The sequence below is a fragment of the Mirounga angustirostris genome, unplaced genomic scaffold (assembly GCF_029215605.1).
Source record: "Mirounga angustirostris isolate CCGP_5_RB_7025 unplaced genomic scaffold, mMirAng1.0.hap1 SCAF_8, whole genome shotgun sequence".
NCBI lineage: Eukaryota > Metazoa > Chordata > Mammalia > Carnivora > Phocidae > Mirounga > Mirounga angustirostris.
The window spans coordinates 138,977,932-138,990,905 of NW_026991716.1; the positions used below are offsets into that span (position 1 = coordinate 138,977,932).

The window sequence follows — 12,974 nt, forward strand, 5'->3', positions numbered from 1 at the left end:
TGTTCTCGAGTCTTCATGATGACTGGGTATCTGGATGTTTCCATGTGAATGACACGAGATAATACCTGGCATCCTCCACCCCCCACAGATCAGCTATTCTGATATTCAGTCTTTCTTAACACCATCATGAATTCTCAGCTATGCTCCACATTGGAAGTTTAAACCCAAACTCCTCTTTTGCTCTCAACCTCACCCAACCCTGTCCATTCTACACCAAAATGTCTGTTGGGATTTAGCTCCACGAACTCTTTAGATGGAGGTTGTGATTTTGACCTAGAAGAGTGGTGTTTAAACTTAACAGCAACAATAGAAAAACTTGTGGGGGACCTTTTCTTCCTACTATGGGAATGTCCGTCAGGTGGGACACTGAAATGAGGAGGCTGCTCCAGTCTCCCCTGGCCTTTGGGGCAGCCCCGAGGCAACAGATCCACTGATGGAGCTTGGGATGGGTCCCTCATCTCAGCTTCTGTCCACGCTGGTCCACTGCCAACAGATTCGGCTTCCAGCCTCATGGGTCAGCCACCTGGGGGGTGGGGGGCAGCAGATGTAGCAGAAAAGATCGACCACCTGGGTTTGACCCCAACCGGGTGCTTCCTAGCCCTACACACTTACATGGCCTGTGACCTCTGTTGTCTTGCAGCCTGTTTATTTATCTCTAAAATGGGGAGTAAACAATACTACCTTTCTCTGAGATACTCTCAGCTCTCCATAGGGTCCAACACTCACATGCCTTTTTTTGAGGGGGGGGGATGATAGATTGCATCTACTGGTGGTTGATTTTAAGTAAGGTACTGAGAAGATCGATGTGCCATTGCAACAAATAAAGATAACCTATAAAATTGGGAAACTTCCTTTGACAAGCTTGACTTTCCTGGAAATGATGTTTGCTTTATTTTTTTAGATTTTATTAAAGAAAAGGAAAAAATAATTCTGCCCCTCCTTGTTCTGAATGATGTAAGAGTATTCCATGGGATGCTGGTATGTGTCCATAATTTCTGCCATGAAGAAAGCAGGAGGAGGAGTTAGACTACTTCTCCCTGTCCACCCAACACACTCTGAAATGGTCTAAGAGTTTTGCTGAGAGAGGCTCAGCTGGACTCAGCTGGACTCTCTGCATCATCAGACCCCCTTGCTGGACTGAACAGCCCTGGGGTACTGGCCAGTCATGTAACTGAAGATTCCCAAGTTCTGTGAGCAAGCAGAGCAGGGGGATAACATCCAGGATTTACTCAGTGTTGCATTTTATGGGAAAATAAAAGACAATGAATGAGCCCCTCTGGCCAGTCTCTGTCAAGTGTCCTGAAATGTCTGTCTCCTGATGATCAACATAACCAAGGAAGGTCTGGCCGCACAGAAATGGTAGCCACCAGTTACCATGGGGCTGTTGGGAAGCTTATGGGAGCTTTTGGCTTGAACTTTTCCTAGCGCATCTCAACCTGCCATCTAGAAAACTGGCAGTAACACTTAGCCACTCGAAGTGCCATCATCATTGTGTGGTCAGAGCTGGACTCCCTACAGCTGTAGGATAAACTCCACAGTTCTTAGCACGGGCCGCCCGGCCCTTCACTCCATAGCTCTAGCTTTCTTCTCACATTCATCACTGGTCACGCCCTGGTCTGTAGGCTGCGCCCTGGCCTCACCAACCTCACCGCTCTCACATGCCAGGACACACCCAGGATGTGTGTGTACGCCCTGCAAGGTTTGCACGGTCATCCCGTCCCTCCTGTTCCCTGTCTCTCCCACACCATCCACCTTTACACAGAGTGTACCTTCTTCCCTGGATCACTGCGACTCTTTGCTGGCCCTGTCTTTAGGGGATTCATTAGGTGGTTTCAGGAGAGCCAACTATAAGCTCCTTGAGGTCAAGAGCTGGCCTTCTTTATCTCTATATTCCTGATGTCTTGCCTGGTCCCAAGTATATAATAGATAATCATTAAGTTATGTGCTGACTAAATAAATGGTTGAATGAGTAGTATGTTTTAAACTTTATTTTTGGATAGCAGAAAAACGATCGATTTCAAAAACGTTAACAGTTAAATACAGGTTGTGGATTGTGGGTAATTCTTGTTATAATATTTAAACTTTTCCTCATTTCCCAAATTTCATGCCACACCAAAAATCTGAGAAAATAAAAGAGGGAGTGAGGGAAAAACTGTGAGAGTTAATTTATGTAGCAATGCAGACAATCAAGTAATGGTAAGTGTTAGTGTTAGCTTTTCCTAACGAATATATGGGCACCTACTGTTTCCTATATGAATGTATGGATTTCTGTAATGCAAATCACTGACGGAATTCACTTGAATTTGATGAATGTTTTCCTAATTTATTCTGACGTAATTCATTAGCTTAGGTTGTTAATGCATTTCTCAGCTGTAAGTTTTGTTCATTCACCTAGGAATAAATCTATTATAGATGCTGACAGTTATCAAAATGTATTGATATGACCCTATCTTTCTATCAAGACCTTTAGCCTAGAAATAACATCTTTTGTTTTAAAGAAATCAGGTTTGTCTTTTAAGCAAAAAAAAAAGACCACTACAACTAGCGATTTGAATTTCATCATCAAAAACCAGAAACCTGTGAAACTGGGTCAGACCTCATTTAAGGATTAAAAAGAAAAGAAGCACTAATGGTCTTTTAAATATAATGTAAAGCTGCCTGTTTGTTAAAAAATAGGAATAATGATAAAGAATACTCATAATTACTAGAAAAACAGATCTACAATTACTATACTATAATCATTTAACATTTCCACACAAGGGCATGTTACAGCATTGATTATCATGATGACCAGAAAGAGGCAAACTGACTTGAGCATAGTTGAGCCCTACAAGACCAAATGCTATGAATTATTGCCCCATGAAGCATTAGGCTCCGATAAGTGTCGGGGGTCTGGGCCTGTCATAACAAGGACTGTGATGATTTTTTTCTGTAATGGTCTACACCGTAAGAAAAACACACATCATTATTCCAAGTCCTTGGCACACAGGAGATGGGTACTGGATACTAATGAATTAATAGTAATTAATAGTAATTGATTGACAGTTTGGAGGCACTGTAACTAGGTCCCAGTAAGCCTAAACAGGAAGATTTTAGTGACTATGTGGTGGTGACTGTGATGTCCAGCAGGTCAGCTGGTGATCTGACCCATGTTCTCCTCGCCCCACTGGGATCTATGACCAAGGCCCCCACAGCCTCACTGAGGTCCTTCTATTGATTGCCCTTGTTGTTATGGGTCTGTGTCCCTTTCTCCACCACTCTGCACACCAGTGTCGGCCTACAGCCACATCACTGTTAGGATTTGGACCACCACTTTCTAAAAATGACTATTCCTTTGGGTTCTACTATGAAACTTTCATTAATGCTGGGGTGGTATGGGTCCAATTTGCACTGTAACCAAAGCCAAATTGACTGAGAGTTGTCTTTCAAGAGTCAATGTGCCCAATATGTAAACTCACAACAGAGGATTAGGTTCATTTATCTCTCTCTATAAGTAGGCTTTCTGCTCCAACTGCTGGGACTTCTCAGCTCCCAGAGAACAATGAAGGGTGGATGGTGTTTTTATTTGCTGCAGTGTCCGGAACAACAGCTAACTGGAACCTTATCACTGGTTCCAGACACTGTTCTAGGAGCTTCCATGTATTCACCCATATAATCTTGGCAACAGCCTTTTGATTTAGGGCTCTTAGCCCCATTTCACACACCAGTCACTCCAATTCTGAGTCAGGGCTCAAACCAGACAGCGAGTCGGCAGAGTCCAGGCTCTCGGCCCATGCACGCTGCCTCTGCACAGAGCAGGCCTTGAGAAATGGGAAGCTTTGGTTGTCAAGCACCTCTTTCTCTCCACCTGGCATCCAGTACATTCGTTATGTGAACACGTGCTAAAGACGACTGAAGGTCCAAGAGATGTAAATGATGTGGGAGAGGCCTTACACCTTATTCTATGTGTTTTAAAGCCCTGGGCGGGCAGAGACCCAGAACAGGGGTTCAGCTTCAAGGAAGTGATTTTCTAGGAGCTACACTACGAGCGTGCCATGGGAGTCCTCCCGGAGTCACCTCACCCACGTGCTATCTGGTTCTGTTTAAACCAGTTCTTAAAGGTGAGTTGGGGAATAAAGGGAGGTCATTAGTTTCTGAGGGCTTCCCTAACAGAGGACGACAAACGAAGTGGCTGGAAACGGGGCATTCATTCTCTTGTGGTTCTAGAGGCCAGAAACCTCAAATCCAGATGTCGGCTGGGCTGTTTCCCTCTGGAGATTCTGGAGAAGAGTCTGTTCCAGGCCTCTGTCCAAGCATCTGGTATTGCCAGCAATCCTTGGTGTTTCTCTGCAATTGTATCGCTCCTCTCTCTGCCTCTGTCCTCACGTGGTGGCCTCTTCTCTATGTCTCATCTCATTGGGACATTAGTCCGATTGGAGTCTGCCCACCCTAATCCAGTAGAACCTCATCTTGATGCCGTTTATAAAGATTCTATTTCCAAACATGATCACCTTGGCAGGTAGTGGGCACTAGGACTTCAAATATCTTTTTGGGGGACACAATTCAAGTCACAGAAGGAGGGAGATTTTATCCAAAGGAATAGGCCAGTTTGGCTCCTGATGACACTAAAATGTAATTCCCTAAGTAAGGAAGTAGGCTAGGGATTAATCCTCTGCATTAATTAAATTAATTTTTCTGTAAAGGAGAAAACCTGCTTCCTCTCTACTTTTCCATTACTTCCAAAACTTCGCTTCTGACACCAGATGTGTGGGTGGTTTTCCCACACCGAGCAATTCTCCAGTTCTCTGCAGACACCAACTGGGCATCATCCTACAATTCAGTTCCATGGCGACACTACCCACCTGTGGCCCACCTCCCAGACTACTCCGCTCCAGGTGTCAAAAGTAAGTCCAAGTAGTCACCTGAACTTTTGACCAACTGGTTATAAATTGGAATTTCCCAGGACTCCCTCCTTGGGTTTGATCATTGGCTCAATTGGCTCAGAGACTGCAGAGAAACATTTTGGTAACCAGATTATTCAATTCAGGAATGGCCAGAAGGAAGGGATGCACAGGGCGAGGGATGGGGAGGAAAGGGGTGCAGAGCTTCCCGCCCTCTCGAGGTGTGCTACTCTCCCAACACCCACACCTGGGCAGCAACCTGGAAATTCTCTGCATCCTGTACTTTAGAGACTTTTATGGAGGCTTTGGTGTGTAGGCACGATGGGTTAAATCATTGGCCTTTGGTGATTAACTCAACCTCCAGCCCCTCTCCACCTCTCTAGACTGAAAGTTCCAAGCCTCTAATCACATGGCTGGTTTCCCTGGCAACCAGCATCCACACGTGGTTATGGAGGGGCTTTCCAAAAATCTTCTCATTAACATAAACTCAGCTGTGCTTGAAAGGGCTTGCTATGAATAACAAAAGACACTCCTCTCACCTTTATCCCTTCGGAGCTATTTTAGGAACCTTGGACAAAAGACCAAATACTGTAACAGAGGATGCTCCCATTGGTCTCACCACTCGGGAAACCCCAAGGGTTTTAGGAGCTGTGCGCCGGGAAGGGGAACAAAGACAAAATATTGATTTCTTATTATAAATCACAATGTCACGCTGTGGCTGGTTATAGAAGGGAAAACTGCAGGCAAGGGCTTGTGTTTTGCTCTCAGAAACATAATAAGCCAAGACAACCTGCCTGATTTTCCATCAGTCTCTATGAGCAGCAGTGCACACCCTTTTTAAGTATTAGTAGTAAGGCTGACACTACCAGCCAAGACTATAAATGTCTCCCATCACATCATTTAATGGGGAGGAGAGGCTAGAGGTCCTCACATTATCATTGCGAAGAACACACATCCATGTCGCGGTGCGTCCTGTTTCTGTTACCATTCATGCTGCGAGTCAGTGCGTTCACCATTTTAATGCTTCATATATCAATAAATTAAGTGCACTTCTATATGGATTTGACCTTTTCATTATTCCACAGTTTGACTGACTGCCTCCTCTAGTTCCTCCCCTGCTTGTCATTTTAGTAACCTGGATGGGAGAAGCGAGCTGGCCCACCTATAAAAATGAAGAACAGCTGAAAGAGCAAAGTTGTAAAGCTGGCACCACCTTTCGGAGATCATATTAAGGGATTATAATTTTGATATCTATTTTTTTTCCTTTCCAGAGCAAGCAATCATAAATTGAAACGAGAAGAGAGAGACAAAAAGTAATATTGCCCAAAATAAATAATCCTGCTATTTTCCGCAGTTAATGTTATTACCCAGATTCCTAGTGGTCTTGGCCTCTGTTTGCCTCTGTCTGCAAAGGTTTCATTCTAGAAACGTTTTTGTCTCAGTCAGATTTAGTAGAAACTTGAATACGAATTTCTGTTACTCTGCAGAGAACCGATGGTTTTCAAAATTATGGTGAAATCTCCTGAGCCCTTAAGAGGTTTCCTCTCTTGGTGTAACCTGCACGGTTGCCTTGTTTTAGAGCTCGTGAATATGTTATACTAAGCTGAGTTCAACTTTCTTGGCGACTCTTTATACAAATCAACAACACCAATAAATTATTCAACCTGCAGGTAATAGGAATACCAATTGACAACCCTAATGTCTAGGCAGCATTGTTTGATTTCTGACAAAAAACAGGAGAGGCAGATAATGGTTTATATACCATGTGTATAGATTGTATTATGATTCTGATAGGGAAAAAAAAACCCTCAAAGCCATTAATTAGCTATTTTTGGACATAAATATGCCCATTTTTAAAATGCAATTGCTAGATGATGAATAACTCTTCATACCCATGTGAATGTCTAAATAAAACAGCAATAACTAAATAATGTATAGATTTGTTTCTTAGTAATTAGTATTTGTTTTTTTTTTTTTTAAGATTTATTTATTTATTTTAGAGAGAGAGCGTGTATGCACATGTGTTGGGGGAAAGGCAGGGGGAGAAAGAAATCCTCAAGCCGACTCTGTGCTGAGCGCACAGCCTGACATGGGGCTCGATCCCAGGACCCTGAGATCATGACCTGAGCCAAAATCAAGAGTGAGCAGCCTTACCGACTAAGTCACCAGGTGCCCCAGTAATTAGTTTTAATAAGCTTTCACTTAACTATGCTATGGAATGCTAATAATAATCTTAAAGGTATCATAGCACATTATCAACTTAAAATTAAAAATACTAAAATTAAATAAAGCCTTTTCTGTACTAGTGTATAAGCAATTTATTTCACAAAAGCTTCTGGCCTATTCTAGAATAATCCAAAATTAAAATTATTATAAAATATTTTCAGTGAATTTCTTATCAGGCACAAAATTACAATGTCAATAGAGCATACCTTACTTAAAAGACTCTAGATCACCACTGATTAGATCCTTCATAACTATAAATTAATGGAATTGATGAACAACACACAGAACCCAGCCATATAATTTTATCATTACTCATTCATTCGAAACATAGTTGTGGAGTGCCATCTGTTGAGCCCGGCCTTCTGGGCACTAGAGATATGAGAGTAAATAAAATTGAGACAGACTCTGCCCTCATGGCACTTTTCATTCAAGATGGCAAGACAGAAAACATGACGAAGACTCTGGGAAACTATCAAGTAAGCGAGTAAACCTAAGTCACTTGGTAATAAGTGCTGTGGAGTAAGGGACCCCAAAAGTCCTCAGAGAAGACGATTGTGATAAAGTTGCTTTGAGCAGGTAGAAGGTAGAGGGTGAAGCCATACAGAAGTTGGGAAAGAAGCCCAGACAAAAGGAACGGGACATAAAGACCCCGAGGGGGAAGCACACTTGAAGATTCGAGGCATGCAGGGCTGGTGTGGGCCATGTGAGGAAAGACTTGAGGAGGCCAGGGACTTAGCTGGGGCAAGATCACATTGGCCTTGGCGCTAACTACTTTGGCTAAGAAGCCCTCAAAGGAATTTGAGCAGAAGATGGACATAATATGACTTAAATTTTAAATTGCTCCCCCCGCCCCCGGCATCTTTTTGGAAACCAGATAGGAAGGAGTGGAAGCATAAAGGCAGGGAGATCAGGTGGAAGGCTGTTGCAATAATCCAGGCAAGAGGCAATGGTGGCTTGGACCAGATTCTGGAAAGAACTTCGAAGGAACCATCTGTAGGATTTGCTGATGAGTATCATGTGTGCTGTAGAGAAAGAGAAGAGTCAAGGTGACTTGGAGATGATGCCTTTGGCCTGGGCACTGGTGTGCCCCTTTATGGAGGTGATGAAGACTGGCACAGAAGGATCCAGCATTCCTGTTTGGAAGCATGAACTATAGAGGCCCATTAGGCGTCCATGGGGAAGTCAGGGAAGCAGCTGGAGGTTTCATTTTGGAGGTCAAAGGAGAAATTGAGAGAAGGGGTATAAATTTTATAATTGTCAGAATATGGTGAATATTTAAATCAAGGAAGAGTAGATGAAACTACCTAGAAAGAGATGTAGATAGGGAAGAGAAGAGGAAAGATAAGGGAGAAGGGGTCTAGGTCTGAGTCCTGGGGGACACAACCTGTTGACTGGGGTCTTGGAAATGAAGAACCAAGATATCCTCTAACAGAAGAAAGTATGCTAAGAATGATCTGGAAAACTTAGCAGTCAGCATCGTGGACTGGCCATGAAAGGGTGGCTTTGCCATATCGTTTTTTATTGATTGTCTGAAATAAACAAATATAAATGGATTATAAATTTTATATGACTATACTCATAAGAATGATTTTTACTGCTGCTATAGTCTCTGTTAGGTTAACTTCAGTTGGTAGCCATTCAAAGGTTTAATCCCAGATTTGTATTCCATTAATTCTAAGATGAACATTTTTTTTTTCACATCTTAACATCTCTGAAATCAAACTGTCTCCTCCAATTGATGGCGTCTACAATTATAATGGGTGGCATTTTTTCCTTCTTAGAGGCACGCACCAAAAAGGTACACAATTTGTAGCATCCTAGATTTGATTAAATAAAAAATATATATTTAAGTCAAGACTACTTGTTGCTGCCCCCAGTTGATGTAGGAGCAGAAGAACTGGGCTCCCACACAGCTGCCCAGTAGGCGGGTGTCTGAGAGCCCAGGGGAGGAAGAGGCGGCCACAGGAAGTGACTTGTGGGAGATTCTTGTCAGTTGCCCGTATTTTGCCCAGGCTTCACTGTGGATGGGCCCCAGTGGCATGCACCTGCAGTGACTTTGGCTCTGAGGAGGAAGGCAAATGTAGTCCTAAACTTGTACAGAGCATCGTTCTAGCTCATTCTCCAGACGCGTCCTTTCCTAGATGCCCACATTCCTGAAGAGCAGAAGCTTGTTCCTTTTCATGTTTCAGTTACCTTTCCTTTTTTTTTTTGAAGATTTTATTTATTTATTTTGAGAGAGAGTGAGAGCACATGTGAGCGGGGGGAGGGGCTGAGGCAGAGGGAGAGAGAGAATTTCAAGCAGACTTCATGCTGAGCACAGAGCCCAATGCGGGGCTCAATCCCACGACCCTGCTATCATGACCTGAGACAAAATCAAGAGTCAGACGCTTAGCTGACTGAGCCACCCAGGTGCCCCTGTTTCAGTTGCCTTTTAATCCCCAGAATTTAGCACAATGCCTCATATCGCTGGTTCTCAAAAAATGATTAAAAAAAATTTAAACTCAACCCTCCACTATTTGGGTGTAAAGATTCGTGGCCCACAGTTTCAGAGGGAATGTATGGCCGATTTCCTTCCCCAGCTGTGACGGTTAAAGGTTACCATCTGACCATGTTCACGGAAGGCATCTTATCTGAGTGCTGAGGACTGGATCCTGGTGTTGTCTCCATGGAAACACCAAGAGGAGCTCTTAGATCCTTGCACAGAAACAACAAACGCACACTTTACGATAATAACAAAATGCAGCATTTATAGACAGGATAATAACCTATGTTATGAAACATGCAATTTAATAACTCTCTGATAAAAACGCAAAGACAACTGCAATGCTATAATTTGCCTCTGGTGGTCGAGGTGTCAGGTTCATGGGCAATGGTACTGAGCAGCAAGAATTCATCTTCCTCATCTGCTTGTCAACCCATTATATGCTCCTTTGCTGCTCACTCTCCTATTTTCTCCTTCTCTTATTATATTTTCCAACTCATACATCCTAACCTACTATTCTACTTAATCCTCCCCTTGCATCCTGACCTGTGTTCTATATTCCTTTCAAGAATGTCCTCAAGCAATTACAAAGGGCTTTTAAAAATAAAGACATAAAATGTTGTACAATTCCTACATAAGCCTTTTTGTGAAGATTATGCTTTACATGTATTGAAAACGCCCAGGAGAGTAGTCATAAAAGTGAATTTGAAAATGCATTTGAAATGTAGATAATGTTTGCAGTGGTCACATGATGTTGCTCTGGGGGCGCAACACTTAGCAAGAGCTTTCTGCTTAAGTCTCGAATCATCCTCTCCTCACCGCTTCTTCAATTATGTGACCTCTCAGAAATATTCTGAGCCCTGAATGGGGAACACTCAAGAGTGACCACAATTCCAAAACAATTCCTTTTCTCTCTTGGACTATAGAATCTTTTTTTTTTTTCTAAAGATTTTATTTATTTTAGAGAGAGAGGGAGGGAGAGAGAGCAGGGGGAGGGGCAGAGGGAGAGGGAGAGACTCTCAAGCAGACTCCAAGCTGAGCGTGGAGCCCAACACGGGTTCAACCCCACAACCCCAAGATCATGACCTGAGTTGAAACCAAGAGTCAGATGCTCAACCTACTGCACCACCCAGGCGCCCCTAAGGACTACAGAATCTTCTAAGCCCGCAGCGTCTGGGTGCACTCCTCGGGGTGCAAAGAAGAGTCACTGGCCCAGCACAGACGTAGAGCTGGTAGTCTCTAATAGTACCTGTTAGAGTACTATTAACACATATTTTAGAGTAATATCTACCAGTACCTATTGAAGCAGTATTAATAGAAACTATTAAGGATCTAATAGATTCTCTCAAATGAGGATTTTTCATTTATTTTTAAATCAGGAGCCACTGTTTCATGGATCTGCACCACATGGAGTTCAACAGACCAATGACTGAAGAGAGGAGCACCTGCTGCAGCAGTCCCTGGGACTGGCCATTTCCAAGACGAGTTCAAACATCTTCGAGCAGGGGTAAGTAAGCTGGCCCAGACGCTAAGAATGGTTTTTATGTTGTTGTTGTTTTTCTTAATGGTTATGAAAAAAATTAAAAGAATACTGTTTCATGACAAGTGAAAATCACACAGAATTCAAATTCCAGTGTCCTCGAAGTTTTCTTGGAACCAGCCATACTCATGTGTTGAGGATTGTCTGGGGCTGTTTTTGTACCATGACGGCATGGCTGAAGCTGAGACAGAGACCGATGGCTTGCGGAAAAATACTGCTATCTGGGTCTTTACAGGGAAGTCTGCCAATCCCTGCCTTAGAGCTGCAGGCACAAACAGAGGTTAGTCATCTGGTTTCGCTTAGGATGCTGCCATAGGACTCCGATCAAATTCCGAAGGACAGAATGGGTCACAACCAGGGAAGAACATTCCAGGAGAAAAGCTGGCCCTGTCAGACTACAAGGATGAGAAAGAAAAGCTCCTTGGTGGTGTAATTAGTATTTTAAGTAGCTTTGTCTGAAATGATGCTAAAGTAATCTTCAGTCCTTTATCATGTTCAAGCAGAGTGTACAAAACCACTCAGCTCACTCTAATTGCAAATATCCCTTAATGAATATATATTTGCTTTGGCTCCTTTGCTCTATTTTGCATCAATCCTTGTGATTTTGCAAGTCATAAAATGCTCCACGATCCTTTCGCTGAGGTATTTTCACCAGGATAAAAAGATATAAACAGATCAGAACACTTCTATGTATTTGAGTTACCCAGGAAATGGGTGATATGACTGGATTCTGTCTCTTTTGATCTAGAAAAGGAGGGCTGCTGGAGAAGACAAACAATAATTCTCTGATGAAATCTTAGCCTTGGAGAGGCGTTTGGTGAGGAGGATGGGGTGGGGAAAGTGGTGTTGAGAAAGACGAAGTCATTCATAAAATTACTGGATGCTTATGGCATCTCCACATGATACATGAAGAGCAGGCAGATGGAATGTGAAGGGCTAGATTGGAGTCTCAGGTTCTCCCCTTTGTAGCTGACTGATCCGTGACAGACCCCTGCCTGTCCCCTAGCCTTGGCTTCCAGAGCTGTGAAGTGGCAGCATAAGGCCAATGTTGCTAAGATAGTCAAGCCGGAAGGTGTAGGAGGAATGCTTTCTGAGCTGTTCCACCGTATCATCTACTATGGAGACCAAAGAGTGCATGGAAAAAGTCGATTAAAATTTGAACGTGATGTTAGCTATCCTAAAGTTGAAATTTAAAAATGTCTAAGTGGCAACTGTCAACCTCAGGGAACTAAGAAGAGAAAGGGAAATGTTATTACTGAATCGTGGGCTTAACTAACATTGGAGAACTTGAGTTGAATCAGAGGAACTGTGTCTAAAAGACACTGAAAACATTTAGTCCACTCAGACCGACAACCAGCAAACAAAAATAATATTTTACAGAGGTGAAACCAGCTACCCAGGGACCCCAAATTTTCAACTGTAGTGAAGGGAACTGGGCAAAAATATCTTTTAAGAATTGCTATCAGGGGTCTTGGCTACTTATGGAAAATAATCAAGGATATTGTTTTTTTTTTTTTTTTTTTAAGATTTATTTATTTATTTGGGGGGGGAGGGGCAGAGGGAAAGGGAGAAAGAGAATCTCAAGCAGACTCCACAATGAGCGTGGCGCCCAACTCTGGGTCTTGATCCCAGGACCCTGAGATCCTGACCTATATTAAAACCAAGAGTTGGACCCTCAGTCGACTGAACCACCCAGGCCTCCCAAAGATACTGATTTTAAGACTCTCAAGATACCTTATCCTTATCGTGAAACTCAAATTATTTGCTCTAAAAGGGAAAAAGTAGAAAAGCTCTATTTAAATGGAATTACTTTTACTTTAAAAAATCTCTTTAAAGAAGAGTCAAG

At 42.9% G+C, this 12,974-nt stretch overlaps 1 protein-coding gene across 4 annotated transcripts in view; it reads right to left on the bottom strand.

Moving 5' to 3' along the window:
• Window positions 1-12,974, bottom strand: part of PRKN (parkin RBR E3 ubiquitin protein ligase) — a 1,287,790-nt gene that overhangs the window by 314,648 nt on the left and 960,168 nt on the right. The window lies entirely within an intron of this gene.